Below are 13,818 nucleotides of genomic sequence, written 5' to 3'. Positions count from 1 at the left end.
TACAAGTAAGAAAGGGTTATAGTCGGACAGGGCGGACCATGTGTTACCCTGCTTCACTACACCTGGGCACTATTTAACAAAAAATTTCTTTTATATTATTGCGATATATTTTAGCCGTCCAGTCATACATACATAAGTTGATATACATGGTAACATACCACAGTGGATCCACCCATTGGCCAAAATTAAAAAAATTTATGTCATAATTTTGGTACAACATCTGGCACCTCTGATAGCTATGACATGGACCTTTTTAAAAATATATTAACTTTGTTTCATTCGAACGCGATCTTCTTAAGAATAGCTTCAAAATCGGAATATTTGACTAATAATTTTTTGTTGTGAATACAACCTATATTTTAAGTGCAAGTAAATATATTCAAAATATCGCGAAACTAATACGTATAGCAAAATATTATAGTGGATTTTGAGGGCGGAGGTAATAGCTTAATTTTCATTAAAAAATAGTGTTGTAGCGTGTTGTGGAATTCTAGTTAGCTGCATATTTTCTTGGTGTATTTTGTAATGCCAATTCGACCATATACTTAAATTTGACTTAAGGTTTTAGTCATGATGCCCACTAGTGCCCACCTCGGGAATAATTTTCCAAAGTAGCTCACGGATTTAAGATTATTCAGTATTAAAATCAGCTGCCATCTAGTGCCAGACTATAAATGGTGGGACGCTGACTAAAGCTGCCCTAGAATAGGGTTTCTATGGATATATTAGCGTATAACTCTGTTATCTGACCACGTACATTAATATAATTGGTACCAGTGGCAAGATGAAGAAATTTTCTTTCAAATTTATCTTACGTTGGCGGTACGTGACTTCCAGGAAGAACGCTATAAGATCTATATTAAAAATTTTACCAATTTTCAGACAAAAATGTTGATTTTTTTTAATCAGCAAAATTGGTTGGATTTTATGTTGTTTTTTAGATTATTTTGTTTCCCCAAGCCTATTTTTGCATCATAAGATAATCATGTCATTTGGTATTAACAGCATAAAACAATTCTTACCGTATACCCCCTCCAGAGGGGAAAGGGGGAGAATGTTACGCTCATGGTTTCATAAAACACTCTTCGCAGCAACACAAAGCTGTGACCAGCTTATTAGCTTGATATTTACAAGGGAAATATTTTTGGCCACTTTCTCCATACAAGTGGATCCACTGTGCATACCAGAGATATATAACATACATACATATATACGTTGCGTATAGTATAGTTGCGTTTCGAAAAAAGAGAAATAAAAACACGAACGTTTTACTTTCAAAGAATATAAATGCAGATGCTTTATTGAATAAATAACACAGTGAACCGAAATTTTGGGGCAGAGATAATTCCTTTTGGTTTCATCCCCTTGGTGAGTATATTAAGAATACCGAAGGCAGATCCGCCGTGAGTCGAACTTCCGAGTTATTGCGTGATAAAGTTTCTGCTAAAGACCCTGTAAGGCGTCTGAAATTAGCGTTATACATTTGTTAACTGTTGTTTTAGCTTATTTATGAGATGACATGTCTTCATGCTGTCCTAAGGATCCTGTGTTCCTAAGGATATACATGCTCCAAAAATTTCAAACTGAGTTCATTCCCCATCTCATGGCTAATATGAGTAACAGACATGTCGCATCTGCCAGCGAAATCTGTTACACTAACCCCACGTTAAACAGAAAAAAACAAAACTTAAATTAAAATTAATTAATTATGAGTGCAAAACTATTTTAATCCCATGCAGTTAATCATCTGTGTTGTTGTCTGCCAAATACAAATTCGACACAAGACCCAAATAGCGACAGAGTTCAGAGGGTTCATTAACTTTTGTAGGTAAAGCAAAACAAACAGATACGAATCCCTGACTGCCTGTCAGCAAGTCAACCATTAAAACAAGCATACAGTTATCTGATCAATTTGAACATTTTAATTGACACCTTTCAATTCATACCGCTCTCTCTGTGTTTCAGCAATGTGTTTGTATACGCTTAAATCTGTAGCCTGTTTTTGAAGATTGAAATTTAGTTTAATGTGTCAGTTTTTATTTGCAAAAGCATTGGGGAAGGGAGGGGGATAGAAAAAAAAAAGAAAAAAAAGTGCTGTTAAGAGTTCATTTACAGTAACTTCAACACATCATTAAAGAAACAAATAAATGCATTTAAGTTAATAAAATATTTGTTTTGAAACATTGGCGATAACCTGTGAAAAGTTCAAGGATAATCAATTTTATTAAAAAGAATCAGATTTGGGGTGTAAGTTCTCAGTTATTTGATTGAAGGAATTTCTTAAAAAGATTTTTATTTTCCACAAACATCCATGAAGTGAAGGTACACTTTTCCCATATCGAAGAGTGTAACCCTATTACATGTTAGCCCAATTCTGTATCTTATTGCACGATACCACTTGTCTGAGCATGCGAATTTTTTTTCCATTATCACCCAATGTAATTTTGTTAATCTTTCTTATTGAAATTATTTCGCCAAATTTTGACTATTTTGCTTTAGACTATAGTTAAAATCTGAGATGAAATCGTACACAGGAGCTCCCTCATATTTTATGTTATATACATATGTAATTTATATGAAACTGTGTGTATAAGTATGTAAGAAAATATTTTTTCATTAAAAAACTTTAAACTCTCAACATAAAATTTCCCTTTTCATATCTCGTAAATGCTAAAGTGCAGTAAAACAAAAACAAGGGCTATAGTCGGACGGGGCCGATCATGTGATACTCTACACCACTTCCCCTAGGCACTAGTTTTCCGCGGAATTTATTTATATGATTGCGAAGTCTCCCTTGTTCCTTCGGGGATGTTGTGTATGTATGTGTATGATTGCAACACGTTATATATTATTTTCATTATTTCGCAATGGATAGATGGACCATTTTGGCTGCATATACATACATACATACACTCCACGTCTGTAGAATAGAACACCTAAATTTTAGGTAATGTTAGCTTATTTATCCCGAAGCGAATGAATCTACTTTTTTAATCTTGTAGGGATTGAACGTCGATAATGTTCCATATCAAAACCAGAAAAAAATATGTTTCTAGCTCTTCGCGAAATGATTTACTGATAATTCTCCCGATAGTACTGTGAAAAATAGGCATTTATTTTAGGTCATCAGGATACAACAGCCATTTTATTTTCGCGAAATTTTAAGATATCAACGCCGAATTTTCTTTCAGTCGATAAAGCGTAAAAGGGTTTAAATTGACAGATAATTGAAACGTCTCGGAATATCAATTGGAGCCGCGCAGTTTTATCATATTTCTTCACAATAAGATAGAATATGACACAGACAACTTCGACGGATACAATCGACTGCTTCGGATGCTGATAACATGGAATATTTTCGAAATAATTATGAAAAACGTCAACATTTCTTATAAAAACCATGATGTGTTGTTCAATAAAAATGAGTTGTCTGCGAAAAAGTCTGCCGTATGAAGATTTGGAAATATGCTCCAGATTTAGAAGAAAATAATCTGATATGAAAACAACCGCTATTTTAATACACTAAGAGAAATTTTAACACATTATTCAAAGTGAACACATCTTTTGGACATTGAATTTTATATGTACAGTCGAAATCGCTTATAACGTCGTCGTTTATAACGTCATATCGCTTATAGCGACGATATCCAAAAGTCCCGAATTTCTGCCTTTTATATTCCACACAAATAAATATCGCTTATAACGTCATCGCTTATAGCGTCATATCGGTTGTAACGTCGGTTTTTTGTGAAATATTTGAATTTTGAATTATAACGTCGAATCATACGAAGAAGGAAGAATAATTTGTTGTATGTATATTTTTTCAAACTCAAACAACAACAAAATACCAAACTTATGCACAACATGTTCGAAGATGGCGGTCTCAAGTCAATTAAGCTTGAATGTTTGTCACCCAATGTCACATATGTTTTACAACCCATGGACCAAGGTGGAATATAATCATTAAAATACCATTGCCGGAAAAGCAAATATCCACTATCCTGTCAAGAATAGAAAAGGATCAAAGTACGAAATTAAATGTGTTGGATGCCGTGTTAGTGTTAGATGAATCATGGGAAAATGTAACGTCTTCTGTCATTGATAATTTTCTTCATCTTGTGGGATTGTTAATGGACCTTTAAAAGTTTCTGAAGACATTTATCTTCGTTCTAATTTCTCCCAACACTTAGAAGATATTCATGAATTATTTGCCATCGACGACAATGTTTTCACATCTGCCTTATATAATGACGACGACATAATTTGAAGTTTTAGATGGAGGCAATTCTAATGAACAGAGTTTCAAATGCTGTAAGTGTCAGAGGCGTGTCTAGCTGTAGAAACTCTTCAAAAATTTATTTTCTCAGAAGATGTTACAAACAAAAATGTGTTTTGGAAACCCTTTCAAAACTCAGATCTGAGTTAAATTTAAAACTTATGTCGGAATTCAAAAGCACAAACTAAAATAACAAACTCTTAGAAATAGAACCATATCCTATTTAAAGGTGATATTTTGAAGGCGATCTGCTGAAGAATGAATTTAATATCGTTATTTTTTATTATTTTGTCATTTATAGAATGAAAAAGTAAAAAATTGAATTGATTTTATTTATTTACTTAATAAAACAACGTATTTATACCCAAATGTCACTATACATAATAGGTGTGTACGATAACCCAATAATTTGTACAAATTCGTACAAATTTTTACTGAATGCTGTTCGATAACAAAATTATCCAGCAAAAGAGAGCGAGTTTGGAGAGGTTTTTGGAGAGTTTTGTGACTGAGAACTTGCTAATTTTTGCTGGGAAATTTTGTCCCGCAAACATTTGCAAATGTGATCAGCTGACTTTTAATCACCTGTTCAATGTAAACAACTCGAAATGTTAACATTTATGACCAAGAAAATTTCACAATTGCGCATTTTTTAGATTATAAAGCGTTGTGGATAGGACTAAAGCGTTAAATAAGTAAACTGCAATTTTAAAATGTATGTTTTTGTTCCGTTTGGTTTAAAATATCAATAGAAACAAAAACAAATTTCATACATTTTCGGAAACAGCTGACTTTCTTGCAAGTTTTTGCAATATGCTGTTCGATAACATTCTGCAATTTTTCTTGCTTGAGAGAGTAAAATTCACCGAGAGAGGTTGCTGGAACTGACTGAGTATTATACTACCTCTTTTACAAATATCGTTTATAACGACTATCGCTTATAGCGTCCGATTTTGGCCGGTCCCTTGACCGACGTTATAAATGGACAAGGTTATGCTCTCCATACCGGATCTTACGAATTAGTAGTTTTTGTAACTGAACTCGCAAATGTAAAAGCCCCGTTTTCTCGGGAAAACACAGTCATAGAAATTGAGGTTTTAGGTTTCGTATGTTGTTTTAAAAAGTACTAAAATTTGCTTAGTGTATTAAAATAAAAGTTGTTTCCGTATCAGATTATCTTTCTCCAAATCTGGAGCATATTTCCAAACCTTTGAACGGCAGACTTGTTCGCGGAAACCCAAGTTATTGAACAAAACATCATGGTTTTATTAGAAATTTTGACGTTTTTCATAATTATTTTGAAAATGTTCCATCTTATCAACATCCGAAGCACTCGATTGAATCCGTCGACGTTGTCTGTGTCATTTTCTATCTTATTGTGAAGAAATATGACAGAACTGAGCGACTCCTATTGATATTCCGAGATATTTCAAATATCTGTCAATTTAAACCCTTTAACGTTGTTATTTAGGTGTCCGCGGAATAATTTATAGGTTTTCTATGGTGCAAAATGATTAAAAAGCCTTACCTTATCGACTGAAAGAAAATTCGGCATTAATATCTAAACAAGTAAAAAAGTATCAGTCGGCTTGGCCGACAGAGATATACCCTCAGCCTGTGTATATTGAAACAAATTATTCCCAAAAACGTACGTATTTAGAGGGTTTGGGCGTATGAACCGACAAAAATGTTGATTAGGATTAAAAAGCAAAAGTTTTGCGGAGGAAATACTTAAAGGAATGGATCGACATTGACCATTATGGAAGTGGATCTCCAGCCACTATATATGGTGCCATAGGGGGTTTTTGCACCCTTCGGGCTGTTTGCACAAGAAGTATGGACTTGCCACTGAAAAAAATTTTACCATCGTAATTGAGGCAGCGGTTGCATGTTGCTTCAACAAAAATCAAAGTGATTCGATAGCAGGTCTCAAAGTGAACTTATCCGAAATTTTGTTTGAGAGGTACTAGATGAAGTGGACAAATATAGTCCATATTTGAACCTGATCTATATCTGGTAGATATATTAGGATGTGTAAAGTATGGACCAATTCTACCACTCCCTTCAAAAGTTACCGTACGAACAATTTTTCCGAACATTTTTGAACTTTTGTGGGGGAGGTACCTGAAGGAGTGGATCGATATGGCTTATCTTCGAACTTAAACTATGTTTGGACAAAATATTACTAAGGCCAAATTTTGGACCGAATCGGCAGATCCGTTCGAGAGTTATCTTGCGCTCCATCCACTACACACGGTGTTATAGGGGCTTTTAGCATCTTTCAGGCTATTTTCTCGAGAACTATGGACTTGCCCCTGATGAAACTTGTACCGGCGTATGGAGGACAGTGAATACAAGTTGCTACAACAAAAATCAAAGCGATTCGAGAGCAGGTCCTAATCTAAACTTATCCGAAATTTTGTGTGGGAGGTACCCGAAGAAGTGGACCGATTGAGTCCATTTTGGAACCTCATCTATGTTTAGTAGAAATTTCACGATGTGCAAAGTATGGATCAAATCGGTTGCTTCCTTCAAGAGTTATCGTGCACACAAATTTTCCGAACATTTGCGAACTTTTGTGGGGGAGGTACCGGAAGGAGTGGACCGATATAGCCCATCTTCGAACTTAAACTAAGTTTGGACAAAATATTACGAAAGCCAAATTTTGGATCGAATCGGTTGATCTGTTCGAGAGTTATCGTGCGCTCCAGCCAGCCAGACAGACAGACAGACGGACGGACATTGCTCAATCGACTCCAAATTGTCTGAAACACATTTCGTCCAAACATACTTGGGGTCTAAAACCATTATTTCGATGAGGCACATTTTGCCCGTATGAAAGTGTATATACCCTCGTTAGCATAAATGCTGAGGGTATAAAAATTCGCGAAAATAAAGTGACTGTTCTATCCGGATGACCAAAAATAAATGCCTATTTTTCATAGTACTATTGGAAAATTGATCAGAAAATCATTTCGCGAAGAGCTAGAAACGTATTTTTCTCTGTGTTTGATATGGAACATTATCGACTTTCAATCCCTACAAGATTAAAAACTTAGATTCATTCGCTTCGGGATAATTAAGCTAACATTACCTAAAATTTAGGTGTTCTATTCTACTGACGTGGAGTGTATGTACATTAGGGCTATAACCAAAAAAATACCACCACATAGCCGTGTAGAGCATGGAAAACTATTATGAAATACGGTGTACATTTTTCTCTATCACGAAAAAAGTTTCCGCACCAAATGCATTGAAGTTCAGTAATGCATTTTTTAATTTTATCTGTTATAACAACATATTTGCTTTTCGTAATTTTTTATTTTTCTGTAATCTAATTTAAAATCAATATCAAACCGTTCTGGACCAATTTGTTCTCAAATGCATTACTGAACTTGCATTTGCATTTGGTGCGGAAACTTTTTTCGCGACAGAGAAAAAATTACACCTTATTTCATAATAGTTTTTCATGCTCTACACGGCTATGTGGTGGTATTTTAGATATTTGCAAAAAAGTGCAAAAAGTTATATCCCTAATATACATATTTCTTAAAAAATTAAAAATTTGTATTAAGCAAGAAAAATACCAAACGTATTAAAAATAGCTTTTGGTGACTTTATCCGAAAACACCACTGCCCCTGGGGATTAGCTTGCAGCAAGTCAAAATTCTTTTATGGAACAAATAAGCTTATTGTAAGAAATAACTTTGTCGATTCTGCCACCTTATCACATTAAGCTTGGGACCTACTCTTTATCGCCGAGTCCGCACGGCGTGTCTAAGACACACTTTTAGAGAAATTTTATTTGGCTGAAATACTCAGAAAATGTCGTCAACATTACTGAGGTGTCGTCAACATTACGGAGATGTCGTCAACAATACTGTGAAGCGATCCCAGGCTGCAATATGCATATGTATAAAAAATTTAATTGGGCAATTAATATGCTAGGGTTCCACGTAATGAGGCAAATTGTAGCATGGGAGGAAAATGTTGTATTCTACACAAAACCTATTATATATTAGGCAGTAGGCCCGGGAGACACATTATTGCAATTTGCATCAGGGAAAATTTCAGTAGTTCTTTTTCCATATGTAGGCTACTTTGATGGTATATGCCCTCCAGGAAGTAAAATATGGACCAAATTTTAAATTTTTATATTTTTCATACAAAAGTAATGGTCCATTTAACCCACTAGATAATATCAGATCATCATCCAAAATTGTAGACATGTTCTTCGACCTAAACTCTTACATCGTGCAAAATTTCGTGACTATTGACATGGGCGTAGCCAGGAATAGCTAGGGAGGGGCAGCTGCCTCTAGCGTGCTACAGATTACACTACAAACAAATAACTGGATATATTAGGCTGTAACTCTGTTCTCTGAGCACGTAAATCAACATAATTGGAAAGGTCATGAAATGGCCTTCCAAATGTTATTTACGTGGGCTTAATGTTTTCACAATTTTCACACAAAGTTTGTGGTCCATTTAACCCTATTAATATTATCTGATCACTATCTCAAGTTACAAGCTTCTTCTTTGTCATATACTCTTATCTTAGTAAAAATTTCGAGGAGATCGGACTATTATTGCGACCTACAGAGCAGCTACAAAATCAGATAAAAATTATGTTTTTGGTCCATTTCACGATAATCACCAATAACAATAGGTGTCTATTCTGGTCTGAACGTCCGTGCAAAATTTCGTGACGATCGGTCCATAATTACGACCTGTAGTTTGATTACAATTTATAATGGACAGACGGACGGACGGACACACATCTCAAAATCGCTTTATCTCGTCGAGATATGAAGATTGGTATCCCACATTGGGGATCTAGGACCGATATTTTGTGGTGTTACATGAATTTTTCCCAAAACAAACTTATAATATCCTTTCCATATAGTGGTGTAGGTTATAAAAATCGCAGGAGCGTTTTTTTAAATTAATCGCAATTAAAGTTCACATTTACAGGGTTCTTTTTTAGGTTTTTACGATCTTGCTTGAAAACGGCAAGTGCTATTGAAATGGGATTAGAGCATATGTTGTAGCTGTGAAAATTCTCTACAAGATAGACATCTATGACTTTTTAGTAGGTTTTACCATTCTTGAGATATAGAAGTTGAAATTGGGACAATGAACTGACAGTATCGCCTCCTTACAAAACAATGTCATACTCGGTGAGCCTTAATTTTAAGTGGAAGGTGCATGCACCTGTGAAGTTTTTGCAGATCCTAAACCTAAAACGTTCATAGATGAGAAAAATAAAAAATCTAAAAAATCGACGAAGGGATTTTGAAGTAAATCGCAATCAAAAGTCACGTTTTTTGGGTTTTTTATGTTTTCAGGATTTTGTTTGGAAACCCCAAGTCCTATCGAAATGGGACTAAAGAAAATGTTGTAGCAGTGACAATTCTCTACAACATTTTTAGTCCCAATTAAGTAGGGCTGACGTTTTCCATGCAAAATCCTGAAAACCTAAAAAAAGCCTCAAAATGTGAACTTTGACCGTGATTTATTTAAAAATACCTTTGTCGATTTTGTTGGTTTTCTTTTGGATTTTTCTCACGTATGAATATTGTAGATTCAGAATCTGCAAAAACTTCCCAGGTGTAAGCACCTTCCATATAAAACTTATTCAGGCGCACCATGATGTTGTTACACAGCAATTCCTTTATCTTACTGGTTTTCAAGTTTAGTTTTCGTAAGTTGTCCGAATATTCCCCAAGAATTTTAATTACTGATTAAAAATTAAATTTGGATATTTTTCCCACAAAAGTTATGGTAAATTTTACATCCTAAATACTATCTGATCATTATCAATATTATTGGCTCTATCCTTGACCAAAATTATTACCTCGTGCAAACATTTGTCAGTATTGAACTATAATAACTGCGATCTATAGCGTGATTAAGTTTACACTATCCACAGTTAAAACTGAGGGACCCCTGCATATTGTAACAACCGGGGTTCTAAAATGAACGAAAATTCGCAATGTTTTTTCATTGAGTGGCATTGCCGGTATGCTGGCGTTTAGCGCGGCTATGGTTCGTCGGCTGAGGGGTGGTTCTTGCCACTCGTTGACTGTTCGGTTGACAAAAAAAATCATACCGGTCTTAACACAGCAAAGGGGGAAAATCATAAGGAAGCCTGAAATATGTCTTTAAAAAGAAAACCTTAGCCTAAACCAAAAACTAGGCCAATCGAACTCACCTTATGTGTTTAGCACTTTACCTTTTTGTACTTGTTACCAATAGACAAGATATTTTGTTTGCTTATTTTCAAATTCAATTTCAACTCTTTATTTACAATTCAGTTTAGGTTTTGTATGTACAAATGGTTTACATAGGTAAGTATAACACTTTTTCAAGGTAAGTATTTTATTTTCTTTTTCTGTAGGTATCGTTTTTCATATGTTTTAAAAAGGTAAGTATTTAGGTATAAATTCACAGGTAAGTAGAAGGTTTATGTGTTTAAAGCGTTTACACTGGTAAGTATGAAGGTTTATGTACACAGGTAAGTATGATAGGTAAATTTACAATATAAAATTTTTTATGCTTTTTTGTTCTTTTATGTAATTTCAATGTAAATGATTTGGTGTTTATTCACAGGTGAGTATTGGGTAATTACAGGTAAGTATTTTTGTACAAATATTTCTAATTCAATTATTAACTTTTCACTGTACAATATTTAATATGAATTTAACTTTTTACTTAAAACTTTTTTACTTATAGCTTTTTTAGTTTAAACACACTTCGATCACGACGGGGGGTTGTACGTTGGTTTCGGTTTGATCAGAAAACTTCGAATGAACTTTCTTCTGATTTGCATCGTCACATAAAACCTGTTTTGCATTCCAATGGTTTTGGAAATGCAGAAACAGAAATGACAAAATATACAAATTATGTTCTCGCTTGCTTGTTGGTATGTGTGTATGTACTAAAAGCATACCGCTATGCTACAGTAGTGTACCAAATAAATAGCACACTTAATGGGCAACAAAATAGCACACCTTTACAATAAAATTTTTGGACATTCATGTACATGCCTCCCCCGCCGTGATATCTGTGAATAAAAGAGTTTAATTAGTAGGCATATTTTTAATTGGGCCTGAAAATACATAGCCTAATTTTGTGTTGAACGCCTTCACATCTCCAATGCCAGCCGGTGTACAGCCCTCCTGGTGAATCGCAGAGAATGTATCGGCTCCCAACTCTAAATCAATGGGAATGTTGCTGCGAGGATCGGGGTCAGCGAGAGCTTGCGGCGCAAAGTAGCCTGTAGGGTCTTCTAACAAAGGGTCGGAATAGGGTCTGCGTGGCAATTCATCGGTAATAAGGGCGTTTACTTTTAAAGCCCACGTGCCGTTTATGTTCCTGGCCATAATCTTGAATGTAGCAAATCGGCGACTCTGATATATTATCGATCTGAGACCAAGCCTTTGGAACGTTGAATAGGCCATTCTGGACATCGTGGCCGACTGCCAAATGAGTGCTCGTACAGTCTTCCAAGTATCTACACTGTCGGCTGAGACACGCACAAGGGCTGTGGGGACGAACACCAAATCCCAAGAGAATGAAGGCACCACAATGGGAGCTGGTTGTAAGGTGTTATCTAACTGTGGGGCCCCATGTAATAAGGTGTGGTGTCGGTGGTCGCACCTTCTGCAGCTCGTCAAACTGGTGCAGTCCGGTGCCAGATGACTACGGGCCAAACAGTTCCGACAGTACCCTCTCCGTTCAACGGTTTCGTACCTCTGAAAAGCAGACTGCTCTCTAAACCTGGGGCATGTCACGATTGCGTGATCATCCTGGCAGAGCCCGCAGGCATATTGCCAGAAACTCGGCCGATCTCTTCTTTCCTCTCGCTGACCCGATCGGCTTCTTGATTGTTGTCGTCTTGGTGGCTGTTCTGGTTGTGGCTGTTGTTGATGCTGAAGCTGCTGTTGTTGATGCTGACGCTGATGTTGTTGTTGTTGGATTGGCTGTTGTTGAGGTTGCTCTGGTTGTGGTGGGCGATTTTGTTGTTGTCGCCTGTTTGGGGGTCTTTCCTCCTCTTCTTCGTCCCAATTATTGTGTGGGAGGTAGGCAGCCATATCTGTAATTAAAAGAGAGAGAGGAGTACCAAGTTTTTTAAGAAAAGAGGGTCCGACTAGTCAGTCGGTAAATAGCTTGACAACTTTGGTTATGGGTCGACTAGAGATGCCAAGCGAAGTTTTGATGTCTACCACTCTAATGTTATCGTCCACCCCCTTATATGTCTTAACAATTCGCCCCAACTTCCACTCAGTTGGCGACAAGCGATCATCTTTCACGACCACAAGATCGCCTTCTTTTAAATTGTCTTTCTGGTATTTCCATTTGTGTCTTCTATGAAGTTCAGTTAAGTATTCATTTTTCCATCTATGGCAAAAATGCTGTGAAATTATTTTAAGTCGCTTCCAGCGATTAACATATGAAAGGTCGGAATCGGAAATATCCGGTTCCGCTGGCTCTAACATCGGCGCCCCAATGAGAAAGTGAGCTGGTGTTAAGGGAGCTATTTCGTTAGGGTCGTTACTGGCTGGACTCAAGGGTCTTGAATTCAGACAAGCCTCAATACGAATTAATATTGTAGTGAATTCTTCGAAAGTAAAATTAAGATTTGGAAAGCTTTTGCGTAAATGTGTCTTAAAGGACTTAACGCCGGCCTCCCACAATCCACCCATGTGGGGAGCGCCAGGAGGTATAAACTTCCACTCTAAGTTTTGATGAGAATTTTGGGTAATAGCTTGTGATCTGAGATTTTTCATAAATTCTGCTCTATCTTTTTTGAGTAATTCAGAGGCACCGACAAAATTGGTGCCGTTATCGGAGTATACACACGCCGGACAACCTCTCCGACCTATAAATCGAGTGAAGGCAGCTAAGAATGATTGCGTCGAAAGATCGCTAGTTACTTCTAGGTGGATTGCCTTGGTGGCGAAACAAATAAAAACGCACACGTAACCCTTCGTTATTAAACACGCTCTACCAGTAAAGTTTTTGATATTGAACGGGCCGGCAAAGTCAACCCCAGTATTGTAAAAGGGTCGTGTTAAAGAAGTCCTCTCCGGCGGAAGAGAAGCCATGATTTGATTTTGGCTGTGTTTCTTATACAATGTGCAAATTTTGCAGTTATGAATGGTCTTTTTTACTAGAACCTTCAGTTTGAATATCCAGAACTCTGAACGTAAGACTCGAGTCATGAGCTGATTTCCCCCATGCATAGTTATTTGGTGTGTAAATTCTACTAGGAGTTGCGATAACTTGGACATATATGGTAACAAGATGGGATGCCTTTCATTTTCTGTTAAGGCAGGTGATTGAACAAGGCGACCATTTGCTCTAATAAGGCCATTTGAGTCAAGATACGGATTTAAAGAAACAAGACTGCTACTAGATGGAAGTTTAGATTTTCTTTGCAATAACTTGTATTCATTTTCAAAATAATATTTTTGGGTTACCATGATAACTAGACGTTTAGCCTGTTGAATCTCTTCAAGGGAGTAATCGGGACAAGC

This window comes from Musca autumnalis, unplaced genomic scaffold, assembly GCF_047663935.1.
Source record: "Musca autumnalis isolate F117 unplaced genomic scaffold, ASM4766393v1 scaffold_1, whole genome shotgun sequence".
Lineage (NCBI taxonomy): Eukaryota > Metazoa > Arthropoda > Insecta > Diptera > Muscidae > Musca > Musca autumnalis.
The sequence above is the reverse complement of the archived record's forward strand: the minus strand, read 5'-3'. Positions refer to the sequence as shown.